General features: G+C 31.6%; 1 long non-coding RNA gene across 1 annotated transcript; it reads left to right on the forward strand.

The window, feature by feature from the left end:
* Window positions 1-11,064: 11,064 nt before the first annotated feature.
* On the forward strand, window positions 11,065-11,717 carry LOC147933352 (uncharacterized). Its single transcript, XR_015573909.1, has 2 exons — window positions 11,065-11,233; window positions 11,314-11,717. It is a non-coding gene; the product is annotated as an uncharacterized LOC147933352 (long non-coding RNA).
* The last annotated feature ends 3,365 nt before the right edge of the window (window positions 11,718-15,082 follow it).

A 15,082-nucleotide genomic window follows, 5' to 3' on the forward strand; every position in this document is an offset into this window, starting at 1 on the left:
ACATAATAAAATATGATAACTATATATTAAAAATGTTTAGCTGCTTTACATACATTGTCCATTTTATGTTAAATAAATTTATCATTTATATTAAATAATTATTTTTCAAGAAAAATTTGCTATATCATAAAAACTGCAAAGGTATATAAGTTTATATCATAATGAATTGTCAAATGCAGCATAAGACTATAAATCTTTGTTAAAAATGATGATTAAAATAAATAGACAACACAAATGAAGATTTATAAAAAGATGACTTGGGAATATGTATTTATAAGTCTAGTGTCACACTTTGCCTTGTATATGTAAGGGCCAATTCTAACATAATGAAAGACAACTTTAATACAAAAATAACTAAATTAATCTATATTCGTATTTTAAAATATGTTAGATATGCTAGAAAACAAAATTGAATTGAAGAACGAATACTTCATTTCCATTGTAGGTTAAAATTAATATAACTAATAGAAAAATATTATAAAATATTTCTAATAATATAACACGCATAATGTTATAAACTGGATAATAACACATGTGATTATCCATCACATTACTTCTACTTTAATTAATTTTAATCTTAGCTAAGCACTTTAAGAGCACATCATCAGGAAGAATCATATCTCTTTGAATGGCTGGCTCTTCTCCATGGTTCATGGTTGTGTTTAAGGTTTCTTATCTTTAAAAAAAATAAAATTATCTAAAAAAAAGAAAAATATATAGGGGCGCAATTACATAAATATGGAACACTAGAAAATATCCCACTCGTCACGTTGCTTTAAGATATATATAGTAAAATATGATAAATATATGAAAAAGTTTTAGCTGCTTTAAATACTTTGACTTTATATATTAAACTCTAAAAAATGATATAGTAAAAAATGATAAATCTATATTAAAATATTTAGCTGCTTTAAATACATCAATTATTTTATAGTAATAAACTAGAAAATATCCCACGCGTCGCATGGCTTTAAAATTGATATAGTAAAATATGATAAATATATATATGAAAAATGTTTAGTTTCTTTAAATTCATTGACTTTTTTTTATTAAACTATAAAAATATCCCACTTGTTGTGTGGGTTTAAATATGACATAATAAAATATGATAACTATATATTAAAAATGTTTAGCTGCTTTACATACATTGTCCATTTTATGTTAAATAAATTTATCATTTATATTAAATAATTATTTTTCAAGAAAAATTTGCTATATCATAAAAACTGCAAAGGTATATAAGTTTATATCATAATGAATTGTCAAATGCAGCATAAGACTATAAATCTTTGTTAAAAATGATGATTAAAATAAATAGACAACACAAATGAAGATTTATAAAAAGATGACTTGGGAATATGTATTTATAAGTCTAGTGTCACACTTTGCCTTGTATATGTAAGGGCCAATTCTAACATAATGAAAGACAACTTTAATACAAAAATAACTAAATTAATCTATATTCGTATTTTAAAATATGTTAGATATGCTAGAAAACAAAATTGAATTGAAGAACGAATACTTCATTTCCATTGTAGGTTAAAATTAATATAACTAATAGAAAAATATTATAAAATATTTCTAATAATATAACACGCATAATGTTATAAACTGGATAATAACACATGTGATTATCCATCACATTACTTCTACTTTAATTAATTTTAATCTTATCTATATTTACCTTAGTCCCCAAGTTACTTGTATATATATAATGTATGTACTTTAGCTTAGTCACCAAGTTACTGTACTATATATATGTGGTCGATGAAGACAAGAAGTAATAACACAAGAAGAAGAGAAGAATTCTTTACTTACCTCTCGTCTCTCTCTTTATTATAGTAGTGTATATTACATACACATATATACATATATACATATATACATATATACATATATAATATAATATTTTTATATATTTGCGTTACGTTTTATAACACGTTATCAGCATGATGTTTTTACTGCTAGAGCTTTTACGAGGTAAGTAAATTTATATTGTTTCGATTTATGTTTATAGAACATATATATTATAGACACCGTAAAATTATGTTTTTTTCTGGATTGATCCTCATAAGTTGAAGGCGTTGCCTCCTTTACGATCAAATCTATAGCCAAATCATATCTGGATAGATCGTTAGATATATGGTAGGCTCTGCCTCCTTCACGATCAAATAAAAGCTATGTCTTTTCCAGATAGATAGATCGTTATATATAGTAGGTTCTGCCTCCTTTACGATCATATATAAAGCTATACAATTTTTGGATGAATCTTTTTATATGGTAGACTTTGCCTCCTTCCAGATCTAACAAAAGACTATGTCTTTTCCAGAAATATCGTTAAAAAAGGCAGGCTATGCCTCCTATATGATCAAATACAAAAGGCTATGTCCTTTCCGAAAAGATCGGCTTTGCCTTCTATACGATCAAATATAAGACTATGTCATTTTCGGATTGATCGTTATATATGTAGAGGTTCTGCCTCATTTATGATCAAATAAAAAAGCTATGTCTTTTCCGGATTGATCGTTATACATGATAGGCTCTGCCTACTCTACGATCAAAGAAAAGTTATGTCTATTAATAACTCTTATTTTATTTTCTGAATTTCTATGTTTGTTTATTTAATTTTATTTATTCGTAAAGAATAATTATATGTGTCATATAAGATTTAAAGACAATGAAATGTCTTTATAGTCAAAAATATATTTCTCTGATGAGAATATATAAAGCACGTGTACATATATTTTATACAGTGCAAAAAATAATTGGAAGGTTTAGATGAGCTAGTCTCTCGACTTCCAAAGACATCAGATTCATAATTATCAATGTCTATTGTTCTCCAAAGTCTCAAAGAAACTCATGGAGTTTTAATGACATTTTGTCTTAATAAAATTATTATGTTGAGGCTATAAATAAATATGGTATCGCAAGATCGGCCATATTGGAGACACACATGTATATGATTACTAGGAGTTGCTCCGTGCTACGCACGGGCTTTTCTTCATATTTGTTCCATTTGCAATTTTTTTAACTGTTAGATTTTCATCTTTCTGTATTTTGCTTTCTTACTTGGATTTTTTTTTATTGATAAAAATGATATAAATTTTTGGAGGAAGAGTATACATCTTAAGCAATTAAACTACACCCTCATGTATAATGTATTTTATTAATCATGTTTAATGTTTGGAATAACAAAATGTTTAAGAGCTTAGACGGATTCTCTTTTAGGACATGTTGTTTTATGATGTAACCATTTTGAAATACATTCATGGGGAATTTTGTGATTACAAAATAGATGATTTATGTAATGTATTTGTAAACATTGAAATGATATTTTACATTAAAATGGTCAATCAATATTTAAACAACTTCATGCTTGTTGTAAGCTGTATGGGCAACTGATCATCGTCTTTGTATTTTCTGTTGGGTCAATACGTAATTTGTCAATTAAAGATTATAGATTCATTTTATAGTCATATTAATACATGTCACTTTCAAACTACGACAATAACTTGTTTGGACGTTGTTTTCGTTGTGGCCTTACAGAAATAGCCGAAAGCTACCATCATTTTTGAGTTTTGAATTTATCCCATGAGTAATCTTTTATTAAAGATGATGAAGTTTAGAGATAGAAAATAAATATTTTATTCCTTAATGTTTCACATATTTCATCCTCAGATTCAGATAATGTGTGATTTATTTCCCTTTAAACTGTTGGTAACCCCTAACATCAAAAGCACATTTTTTGTTCTGTCAACACAAGACGGAAAATGATACGAATCCTTCAAGCTTCAAAGCCTATTCAGTGGCTTTAAACCAAAAATAAAATAAAACAAAGATTACCTTTTGGTGATTTTATTCACTTCGACATTGTTTAAGGCAAATCCTCGTCATCTTTATTTTGTTGTTAGGTGAAGACATAAGCGAAAGTTGAAATTGAAGTCCCATGTCACAAGTCGAAATTGAAGTTGTAAGATAATATTCACCTCGTCTAACGTTGTTTCTTCTAATGTCTTCCTTCGACATATATATAATAGAGATATGATAATCTATTTTAGGCTTTAGGTCTCCCTATCTGTAGTAATCTTAACAAATATCCAAGTTAGAATAATATATAAAATAAAAAAATGTGTAATTAAATTTTAAACTCAATAAATAATTTTCTAACACAATTATACCGTTGTGTGATATATATCTTAGGCTAAGTTGCATTATTTTGACTTTATGAATATGTCGTAGTGTACATCCACATAGGCTCATGGTGTCTTCATACCGTAATTAATCTTTAGAACTTGTTGAGATAAAACAGAAAATGTTATTTCACCTTACTCAATATGGCAACAGAAAATAGCTTAAAGGAGAAAATAAGAGTAACTAAATTTTTTATTTGATTGTTTGGTCATTCTGTAAAGGTTTTCTCCTCCACCTAACCACCAGTCCAGACTACTACTTTACATGCTTGCATAAACTTTAGTTCCTTGTTTGAGATCTTAAATCCTTCATTTTCAATTAAAAATGAATTATGGAATGAGCAAATCATTTACATGATCTAAAGGAAAAATGCTTCAGAGACATTAGAACTTTCCTCTAATCATAACAATAATTTGAGTACGAAATAGAATACAATCACATGAAATATACATATTAAGGAACCAGCTTGTCAGCCATTATAGTAGTAGAATTTGGCCGTTTAAAATTAATGGGTCAATATAGAATTTTAGATGAAGATATATAAGAGAGTGGAATATAAATTTATGACTAAACATTGAAACTAATTTTTTGATATAAATGTAAAATAATTTATTGGGATTTAATGGTGATAATGGGACGTTACTAAAAATATATTTAGCTTTCCATGGTTTATTGAATTAACGATGAAGAACATCAAATCTTAAACAGTATTAACCATGCTCTAATTTTGAAATTGTCAAGCCATGCCCTAATTTTCAAATTTTCAAGAATACATATGACCCATTGTTAGCATTATATTCATTCATAGGCCCATATACATTGGTCTTAAGTTTTAGAACAATAAAACGTCAACCAATTAATATTTAATAGAAAGTAGGACGTTAAAAACAAAAACACTTAAGCCCAACTTTCCGTGGGTTTACATGGGTTGCAATGACAACAACTGTTTCATCTTTTAGGGTTAAAAGTTTGGCATGGGCATCGACCGCAAGTTCTCTCCAAAGAGATATGTATACGTTGTCACCACTACAACAAACACAAGAAATGTTGCACAGTTACAGACTTACAAAGAGTAGAACGAATCTGGAAAAAAAAAAACAAAACCAATACCTTTCTAAAATGCAAGTCAGTATTAAATTGAAAGTTGTCTTTGAAGGGTGGTTCTGATCTTTGTTTTCAAATGTTCGAGAGGAGGATATTTGGCCAACAACATCTGGTGAGTGGGTAAATGTAGATATAAATCATATACTGAAGAACAAAGTGGAAGCTAAGAGACCAGAAATACGAACAGTGCAAAATAGGTTGTTACCTGGAAGCTCCTCACCCTTGTCTACCATATCAAGCAAGTCTGAAAAAGTAGAGAACCTAAAATAATCAAAACCAATAGAGCATTGTCGTTTTTTAACAGTCTCCAAAGACATTTTCTCTGTGAAAACAATTCTCCACTTGTGGTTAACCCTGAGCTACTCTCTCAAATTAAGAGATCAATTGTAGTACTTAGGGATCGAATCCACAAGAACTCTAGATTCACACAATAGATTTAATAATCTTTTAATTATGCTAAACAGAAATTGTAATTTAAATAGCAATGCAAAACAGAAAATAAAAGAGTTGTAAAATTCAGAAGGAATAAATGCTAGGCCTAGGGAAATTCTCAGGAAATCATGGAAAATCAGATCAATTAATTAAGCATGCAGGATTCAACAATTAAGCACCGTTCTTGAACTCTAAACACAATTATAAAATAAATCAGTTCTCACTGCAAATATTATCTAAGTTTTAAAACCAGAAAATTCAAATCTCTTTGCAAAATTCAAGTTAAAAACCAGCAATAAAATCAGGTTTAGATAAGTTCACAAAATCACTAATTCAAATCTCTTTGCAAAAAGTAATTTTGTTCACCAAAGGTTTCTGTCAGGAAAATCAATTATATTCTCATATCAATCAATAATCCTAAGATCTAAATCCAGATGACTAATCAAAGATCTAGCATTAAGAACAACCTATGGTGAAGAACAAGAAAGATAATGAATCCTAAATTAACAGATCTAACAGTCCATGAAATCCCTAATGAGAAACCCTAAACCTAACTAGCAGATCTACTCAGACATAATTAATGAAACACAAAACATCTTCTGAATAAATTGCATTAAGAAAGAGATTAAAGAAGAAATAAAGGAGTTATGAATCTTCTCTGAAGGAGTCTTGATTCTTCTCTCCAAAAGCTCTCTAAAAATCTCTCAGGGTTTTGCTCTCAAAAGTTGCAGGGAAAAATAAAGCTTAGGTCTAAACAATGACCATAAAAATCCTATTTATATTCCTAAACACGGCCAGGGACCAATGATGCAAATAAGGAAAACTTTGGGGCAGCTTTGTAAATCTTCAAAACTTGTGGGAAAACTTCCAATTTCGTATTTGGCCTAGCATCGATCGATACTATCAATGTGTCGATCGATGCACTCTTCAAATTTCGTCTCCCAACTTCGTAACTTCAGCCTCAATGCTTGAATGTGCTCCAAATCCTCCTATTTAGCTTCATTAAGCTCACATCCATGTTAAATCCTATAAAGACTCAAAAGACTCTAAAAACACCAAAAAGACTCTATAATTAAGACTTATATCATGGCTAAAAACACCTAAAAACCATGATATATCAGGTGTGACAATAACGGTTGGAGGACGCAAAAACATCGAAATCATTGATGATGTACAACTGGCCTTTAACCAATTCATCTTGAAACTTAGGGACACGATTAGGAAGGACTGAAGCTTGTATAGCACAATCCTGAAACAAAGGCAAAATGAATGTGTTAAAACGGAGGTAAATCAAGGGTCAAGAGGAACAATAATAGAGATAATATACATTTTCATCAGGAAGGAGACATTTTCATCAGGAACAATAAGTAAGATATTGTTTCTTTGAAAGTCTCGAACTTCCCAAATATGGATGATCCGAACAACAATCCTATTGATACCAGTGTTGTGTGTTTCGTTGGAGGTTGAATCAAGGCTAGAGAGGGAGAAGGTGAGTGCGTCAAAGGTTGTTAATTAAAAAGAAAACTTAATGCAATGGTTGAGGGAGAGTAATCAGTGATTGGAATGAAACATTAATGACCATGAAATCATAGGTGTTTGGTATTATTTTCATTACGTTATAATTGGGTGGTAAACGATAAAGATGAAAATGAAGGATATACTTCAAAGGAATTCTTTAATTGCCTTAAAGATTGTAATAAGTAATACAAATAACGTAATCATAATAATAGTTCATATGATTCTAATTGGTAGTGCAGATCTAAACCCCTTTTTGAAAATATTTAAATATGATTCCAAACAATTTGAAAACGATTTTGGACAGGATTAATGTTACATACAGTTTGGAACTTCAAATAAGTGTTTGGGATCTTGACACATACATTAAACCGGAAATAATTTAGAATTTGGTGGTGTAGTAGGCTAATTAAACCAAAGAAATCCAAGGATTAGGAGATTTTTTTGGAGGTACATCGGAGGTGGTAGCTGCTGGGAATGATGGTTGTGAGAAGGTGAGTACAGGTGAACGACATCATTTGGTTTGTATCCTCCTGATGGGTGTAAGGGCTGTCAATTATATTTGTTGGACCTGTAACTGGTTTTACTTTGTTAGGCCCAATATGAAAACTTAGAAACAATGGCCTTTAAGAATAAGAGAGGACATGTGTCAGTTATATAATAAGCCAGATTTCATGTTCTAAGCAGAAGTTGAGAAAAACCTTCTCTTATTATATAAGATATCATGCAAAAAGAAAGATGGCAAAATAATAGTAAATATGAAATTCTTTTATGCTTCAAGTATAACATTACCGGACAAGCCATCCCGGTCAATCAATGATATTAAAAATCATTGAGAATTTGTTCAGAGGAACAAAAGTTCTTTCAAAAGTATTGCATGTCCCCATTCACATTTCATGAGGTTGTAAGCATTGCACTTCATTCATATTTCAGGTAACATCTAATTTATGTTGAATTTTTTTAAGTTTATTTAAATTCATTTAAATTTCTATTTACTGTTTATGGAGTCGATGGTTATATACCTCCTCCTTAATTCTGTAGTAGGCTATGCCTCCAGAATCATACAGTGTTGGCCCATTCACCATCCCTTTGGATTAACAAGCTCATTGTATATATATGATGGTTTGATTTCCTTAATAAATCCTCAAATTAAACCCCAAATATAACCGATCTAAAAATAAGATTCGGTCAAAGGTGAATGGACATAAAAGTCATCATCTTGAGAGGGGGTAATACTAATCTCACATCTTATAGGGATCTAAGATAATATACATAAACGAAATTGGTATGTTGTTGATCTTAAAGTGGGATTCAGTACGAGATGAATGAACTCCAAGAGTTATCATCTCGAGGGGGAGAATTTAAGGAATCCCACATCGACAATAAGTCGATAAACTTTGGTGAATTTGACACCCCATAGCGATATAACTATGGTGAAGTCATATCCTATTGTTTATCACATATATATGTCGCATGTGATAAAGTGGAACATTCATGATGTTCACTCTTGAAATGAGCTATGATGAATCGTTCACAGTGCAACTCCAAGAGATTGCAAAACGGTTCTTGGTGATTTAATCTCCATGTCAAAACATGGAACATGCAGTTTTGCATATAGTCAATATTATATATGAGACCAACAATTTATAAAGAAATATTTATCGCATGTTATATATTCATGGTTGGAGATTAAATATTTCTTATTTCAAATCTTATGGGTGTGTGATACATATTTAAAATGCTCATCGACACTACATAAAAATATCATCTACAGAGGATGAAATATATAGATGAGGGAGATGAGTCTCCGCTCTAAGACCATCTTATGAGAGATGCGCCTATTGCAAGATTTGTATATCATCATATTAGATGATAAAGTTCCCCATCATTATGGGAGAATCATCGAATAGTTTTGGATCTTTGAACAAATGAATCTAATGAATATGAACTTGAAAGTTCAAAAGTTCAACAGATCACTATTCAAAACATATATTGCAAATCAAATGCAAAAAGCTGATGGATGAGGTTTCATACAATTATTGATCCTCACATAAATGAATATGAACTTGTAGTTCTGAGAAATCTCACATCCCAGTTAGAAATGCTCCAATAAAAAATGTCTCTGGCAGATGACATACTAAGTATATGACACATAAGAAACGTGATAGGCTACTTTGGTTCCTATATAAGATAAATGAAATCCTCGAAAAGAAAAAGGAGCAAATTAAAAAGAGGATTATACTCTCAAAAGAGGAGAAAATGAACTCCTAAATAGGAGTAGATAGACTCTTTAAAAAGAGCTAATAGACTCCCAGAGAGAAGCAAATAGACTCCTAAAGAGGAGCAAGATGCTTCTCAAGAGGAGTAGAGAAACCGATTGATATGGTTAATAACGAAATCAGGTACCTGTATAAAATCATTTATATAATGATTAAAGAGATCTCGATTAACCATGTCATTATGGGAAATATGGAACCAAAGACATAATGTCGACAAGAAAAATGTTAAATCGCGCAATGTGATTAATGAGGATCATAAATCTCTGCTTTGTGAGCGTATAGAGATATATATTGGCCAATAAAGAGGTAATCAAGTCTATATTAAAATCGTATGAAAGACAAGTAATTTTTGGACTAGTGGTCTAAGCATCAAAAGGGTATAATGATATATAACAAAATGGTGTGTCGCACCATGTTTTGTTAAAGTACCCTATATCAATCAAAATTAATATTATATGATGACTTGAAATATGCCTCATGGGATAGCTTATCCCGAAAGATATATGATATCATAATTATGTTCTCGAAAATTCATAACAGTGATGATTTTGAACATCATCAAAAACTCTTGAAGAGTTATTTGGAATCAAAGATCTTGGAAAGATGGTTGTTCAAAAAAAAAAGATCTTGCAAAGACAAAAATGTCTCCAGATATTCTAAACTAAACATCTATTTCAATAGATGTTATACTAACAAGAAAACAGTTTATTAGTGACGAATTTTAGTGATGGATTACCGCCGTCGCAAGGTAATAACATAATCGCGTCGACTTAGCAACAAAGACACAATTCGACATAAATACGTCGCCATTTTGTGACGAACGTGGTCGTCACTAAATCGTGGTATGATAGAGTCGATATTGTGACGAACTGTCGTTGAATCTTACATTCGTTGCTAAATAGATACTATTTGCTACATACTTGCGATGAACAACTTCAGTGGGAAAGTGGTTAAACACGTTTCTGTTGTAGTGTACTTTGGCGTCACAAAGTCGTTACAATAGGTTGTCGCTAGTTCGTCACAACAGGTTATCGCTACTAGCTAGTTCTTCAAGAAGGTTTTTAGTGTACATGGCGTCACAAATTTCTCACAACAGGTTGTCCCTAGTTCGTCACAAAGGTTTGTATTGTACGTGACATCGCAACGTCGTCACAACGGTTTGTCTCTAGGTAGTCACAACAGGTTGTCGCTACTAGCTAGTTCTTCACAAAGGTTTGTATTTTACAACATCGTCACAACATGTTGTCGCTAATTCGTCACTAATGTGGAACAACCTTTTTCAGACCCATAAATGTATTTAAAGAGTAGTGAAATTTTCTTGAAGAAACGTAACTAGGTCGTCACTAAGTAAAAAAATTCAAGTTTCCCTCCAGCGGTAAAACAAAATATTTCACGTACGTTTACAACGTTTTTGTGACGATTCGTTGCTAATTCCTCATTAACGAAAAACATCAAAATTTCCCGCTGGCGGAAAAGCAAAATTGTTACAACGAATTAGTAATGTATCGTTACAAAAACGTCACAACATTTACTTTTTTCCATTGGCCGCTTTTAAGATGAGAGAGTTGTGTCTTTTTTGTGATGAACGTTAACTCTCCTATAAATAAGCTTGTTTCTCTCCATTATTGCTTGTTTCTACAATTATCTCTCTCACTCCCTCGTTTCTCTCCCAATGAAACCTCTCTTAGTCTCTTACTTAGCCAAATCAAATCGTATATCTTTTAATTATTTATTAATTTTTATTTAAATGTGATTTATATATGTTAAAGTAATGATAATTTCTAGTTTGCAGTTTTCACCGAAGAAGAAGAACCGCATCTATGGGGTCGGGTCTATTCGAGATGTTCCTTTGGCTATTTGGAGAAGATTCAGCTCAGTTGAGGGCACAATTGCAAGAGGCACAATCTGAGATGCTCACCATGTGAGAAGCCCATTCTAGCGTAGCAGCAGTGTTACAGCGACGACGGACGCCGTACTCAACCAATTGATCCGGTTCAAGTCGGAGTTCGACCGTGCTGCGGTAGAAGCGGGAAACACGGATCTCAAGTGATATTAACTTATGTGATTAGTATATTTTGTAGTATTAAAACAATTATATATTAAATTTCTTTTATTTAATATTTAATTTTGTTATTCTTAAATTTATGATTAGATTTTTAAAAATTATAGCAATTTAAATATAATTTATTAATTATATTAGTATTGTTGCAAATTGTGACCACATATTTTTTTTTTATCTGATCATGATTTTGTGACAAATTAGTGTCTTCACGTTTGAGACAAGTTTGCGACGAACTAAGCTTGACGTCGCAAACGCATTGCAATGTTTGTGACGAATTAATGACTGGTGAAGAAAGTATTGTTTCCCATGGCGATCCAGTTGGTCGGTATATTCGATACTAATTCATCACAAAAATAACAATGAATTAGCAACGCCTACTCTGTATCTATTTAGCGACGATTCTGAGAAGTCACAATAATCGTGACGTTATTGTGACGAATCATTATTTGTGACGAGCTAGTAGCAACGTTTAGTTAGTCGTCACAAAAACGTTGTTATGTCTCTGTTGCAACGATTTAGTGGCGAATTCTACCGTCACTAAAACTATGTTTTCTTGTAGTGTAATCACTTCTAAAGGAAGTCATATATATATATATATAGTCATATAAGATCATATATAAATGCTGACGAGCATTTATATATCTTATGAATTGTGCATAGCATTTTCTACTAATATCTTTGCAACATATAACTTATTTTCTATGAGTAGATTTTGAGTATGAGTTAAAACATATCTTCTATTGCAAAGGTATGATTAACTCGGGCTTAATATATTTTGGAACCCCCAAGTTTGGTTTAGTTGGTTTTGCAGATGGAAGATTTATATCGGATCGATATAAAGATATATCGCAAACCAATGACTTCAAGACATTTCAGTAATAGACTTTGGCCGTTGCTCGTTCAAGTCATGCCAAAATAATTGTGCTTCATATGCCATATCGAGAATCCCTAATGGCTCCGATGATGCCCAACCGTCAACAAATAGTTATCTACCTAAGATTGGAGTCTCGTAACATGTTGGCGAAGAACTTCAAACTGAGTGTTTGATCAACATCAACTAGTTAATGCTTGTTGAGACCCATTAGCAAGACGCAACTAAAGTAGTCACCAAAGGCAAGAACACTGTTTGAAGACTCTGTTGCATATGTCGCCCAATTCAAAGGAAGTTACACCAAGAGCGACAAAACAAGATATATTCCTTTCTTACGGTCAAGAATTTGAGTAGAATAAGGAAGTTGATAGCCAGTACATCAGCTCAAGTAACAATGTAGCAGATGTAATTACAAATGGGGAGAATATGATGATTCGCGTGGCTGCACTCTTTTTCCCTTATCATAGTTTTGATCCCACTGGGTTTTTCCATGACAAGGTTTTTAACGAGGCATCAAATAACACGCAAAATATCGATCTCAAAGAAGAAGGTCAATGGTGAAGGTCTATCTCTCTTCTGAAGAATGAAGAAAATGATCGATATGGATCATCTACGGAAGATATGAAGAAAAGTAGACTCGTTTGTACGAAGCAAAGAATGATCGATATGAGTCATCTACGAAACCTATGAAGAGAAAAAGACTCATTTTTTCCAGGGAGAGATTGTGTCACTGTACTCTTTTTCCCTTATCATGGTATTTATCCTATATGTTTTTCTATGATAAGGTTTTTAATGAGGCAGTATACAATAAATAAATGATGATGAATAATCAAGAGGGAGTGTTATAAACTGGATAATAACACATGTGATTATCCATCACATTACTTCTACTTTAAGTAATTTTAATCTTATCTATATTTACCTTAGTCCCCAAGTTACTTGTATATATATAGTACTTTAGCTTAGTCACCAAGTTACTGTACTATATATATGTGGTCGATGAAGACAAAAAGTAATAACACAAGAAGAAGAGAAGAATTCTTTTACTTACCTCTCGTCTCTCTCTTTATTATAGTAGTGTATATTACATACACACATATATATATATATATATAATATAATATTTTTATATATTTGCGTTATGTTTTATAACACATAAAAAGTAAAAAAAACCTTTTAAAATATTTGTAGGTTACCCCTGGCAATGGAAATGTTTACGTTCGAAATGTTAATCTAGATATATTGCCATCTTATTTTACTTTTGAATCACTAACATTTGTCATCGAAAATATTTAGTTTGCAACGATACATATATAAGATAGGAGTATATAAAATTAACATATGCGTTTTTGTGACTATTAAAATGTTAAAGTGAAAAGACATATAACAGTAAAATATATTTGTGTGTACAAATACACTTTTAGTTGTAATGTAGATAGTAGATTTGTAAATGGATATACATTAGTGTATTATAGTAAAAACAAGCAACTTTTTTCTACAACTAAAACTTTATCTCTTTATTTTTATACATTGTTTTTCCTTATGAAAATATTTAAATATTTATTCTTTGTTAAATTTATTTTTATTTTGATTTTCAACTCATCTACAACTATTTTCTTTAACTAAAAATGTATCTATTTACTCTCTTTTTTTTCAACCAAAAAATGAATTAAAAGTAAATTTCTCGGTTAGTTGTCCAAGGTGGAGGGAAGAGATTTACAAAAAAAAACTCCAGAGATAAAAGAACACGAAACACGGTCAAGACAATCTGCCTTAGTATTTGATGCATGGGAGATCCAAGAGATGGAGAATAGTGGGAAGGACTCCAACGAGTTAAACACATCGAACATGTCGGAGAAGGACGGTCAATCTTTAGGGGACTGCACCATAGTCAGTAACTCAGCATAATCAGTCTCGAAATGTTGACAAGCGATCCCTGCAGCACGTATCCACTCCATGGTCCACAACAACACTTCTAACTCCGAATGTAGGGGGAGGAGCTCCGTCTTAGACACTTGTCCCCCATCAACAAGGTTTGCTCCTCACCAATGCAACACCACCAGCCCAATCCTGAATGCACATTGCTTGCTTTCCAAGAACTATCAATCTGACAACCAGGTGAAGAAACCTGGACATTTAAAGACGGAGATGGAGCTGACATGACGGCCATAAAAGAGAGTGCCTCTTTTCAGGCTAACTTATCCCCCAAAGCATGAGCAATTATATCATTCGCCTCGATCTCTAAACCTTAGATAAACTCTTTATTTATGGCCTTCTAGAGTGCCCATAAAATCCATGGTAATTCAAGAAGATGATCAGGATCACCCTGTTGAGATGCACCCCTCCAGAAAACAAAATCCATATTTCGAGTATACCGACTCATATGGAAAACTTTTTGACGAGACCGGAGTCAGAGATAAATTCCAAACTTCACACGAGCAAAGACATTCAAAGAAAACATGATTAATAGTCTACGCAGAGTCACACTTTTTACACCAAACATCACATTGGACACTTTGGTGTATCTATTTATTTTTATAGATAGTTTTTACTTATTAAAAATATTTAATTTATATTCTTTGTTAAAATTTAATTTTATTTTAAAAATTCTAAACCTGCACATTGGGC

The sequence above is a fragment of the Camelina sativa genome, chromosome 12 (assembly GCF_030686135.1).
Source record: "Camelina sativa cultivar CO46 ecotype springtype chromosome 12, ASM3068613v1".
NCBI lineage: Eukaryota > Viridiplantae > Streptophyta > Magnoliopsida > Brassicales > Brassicaceae > Camelina > Camelina sativa.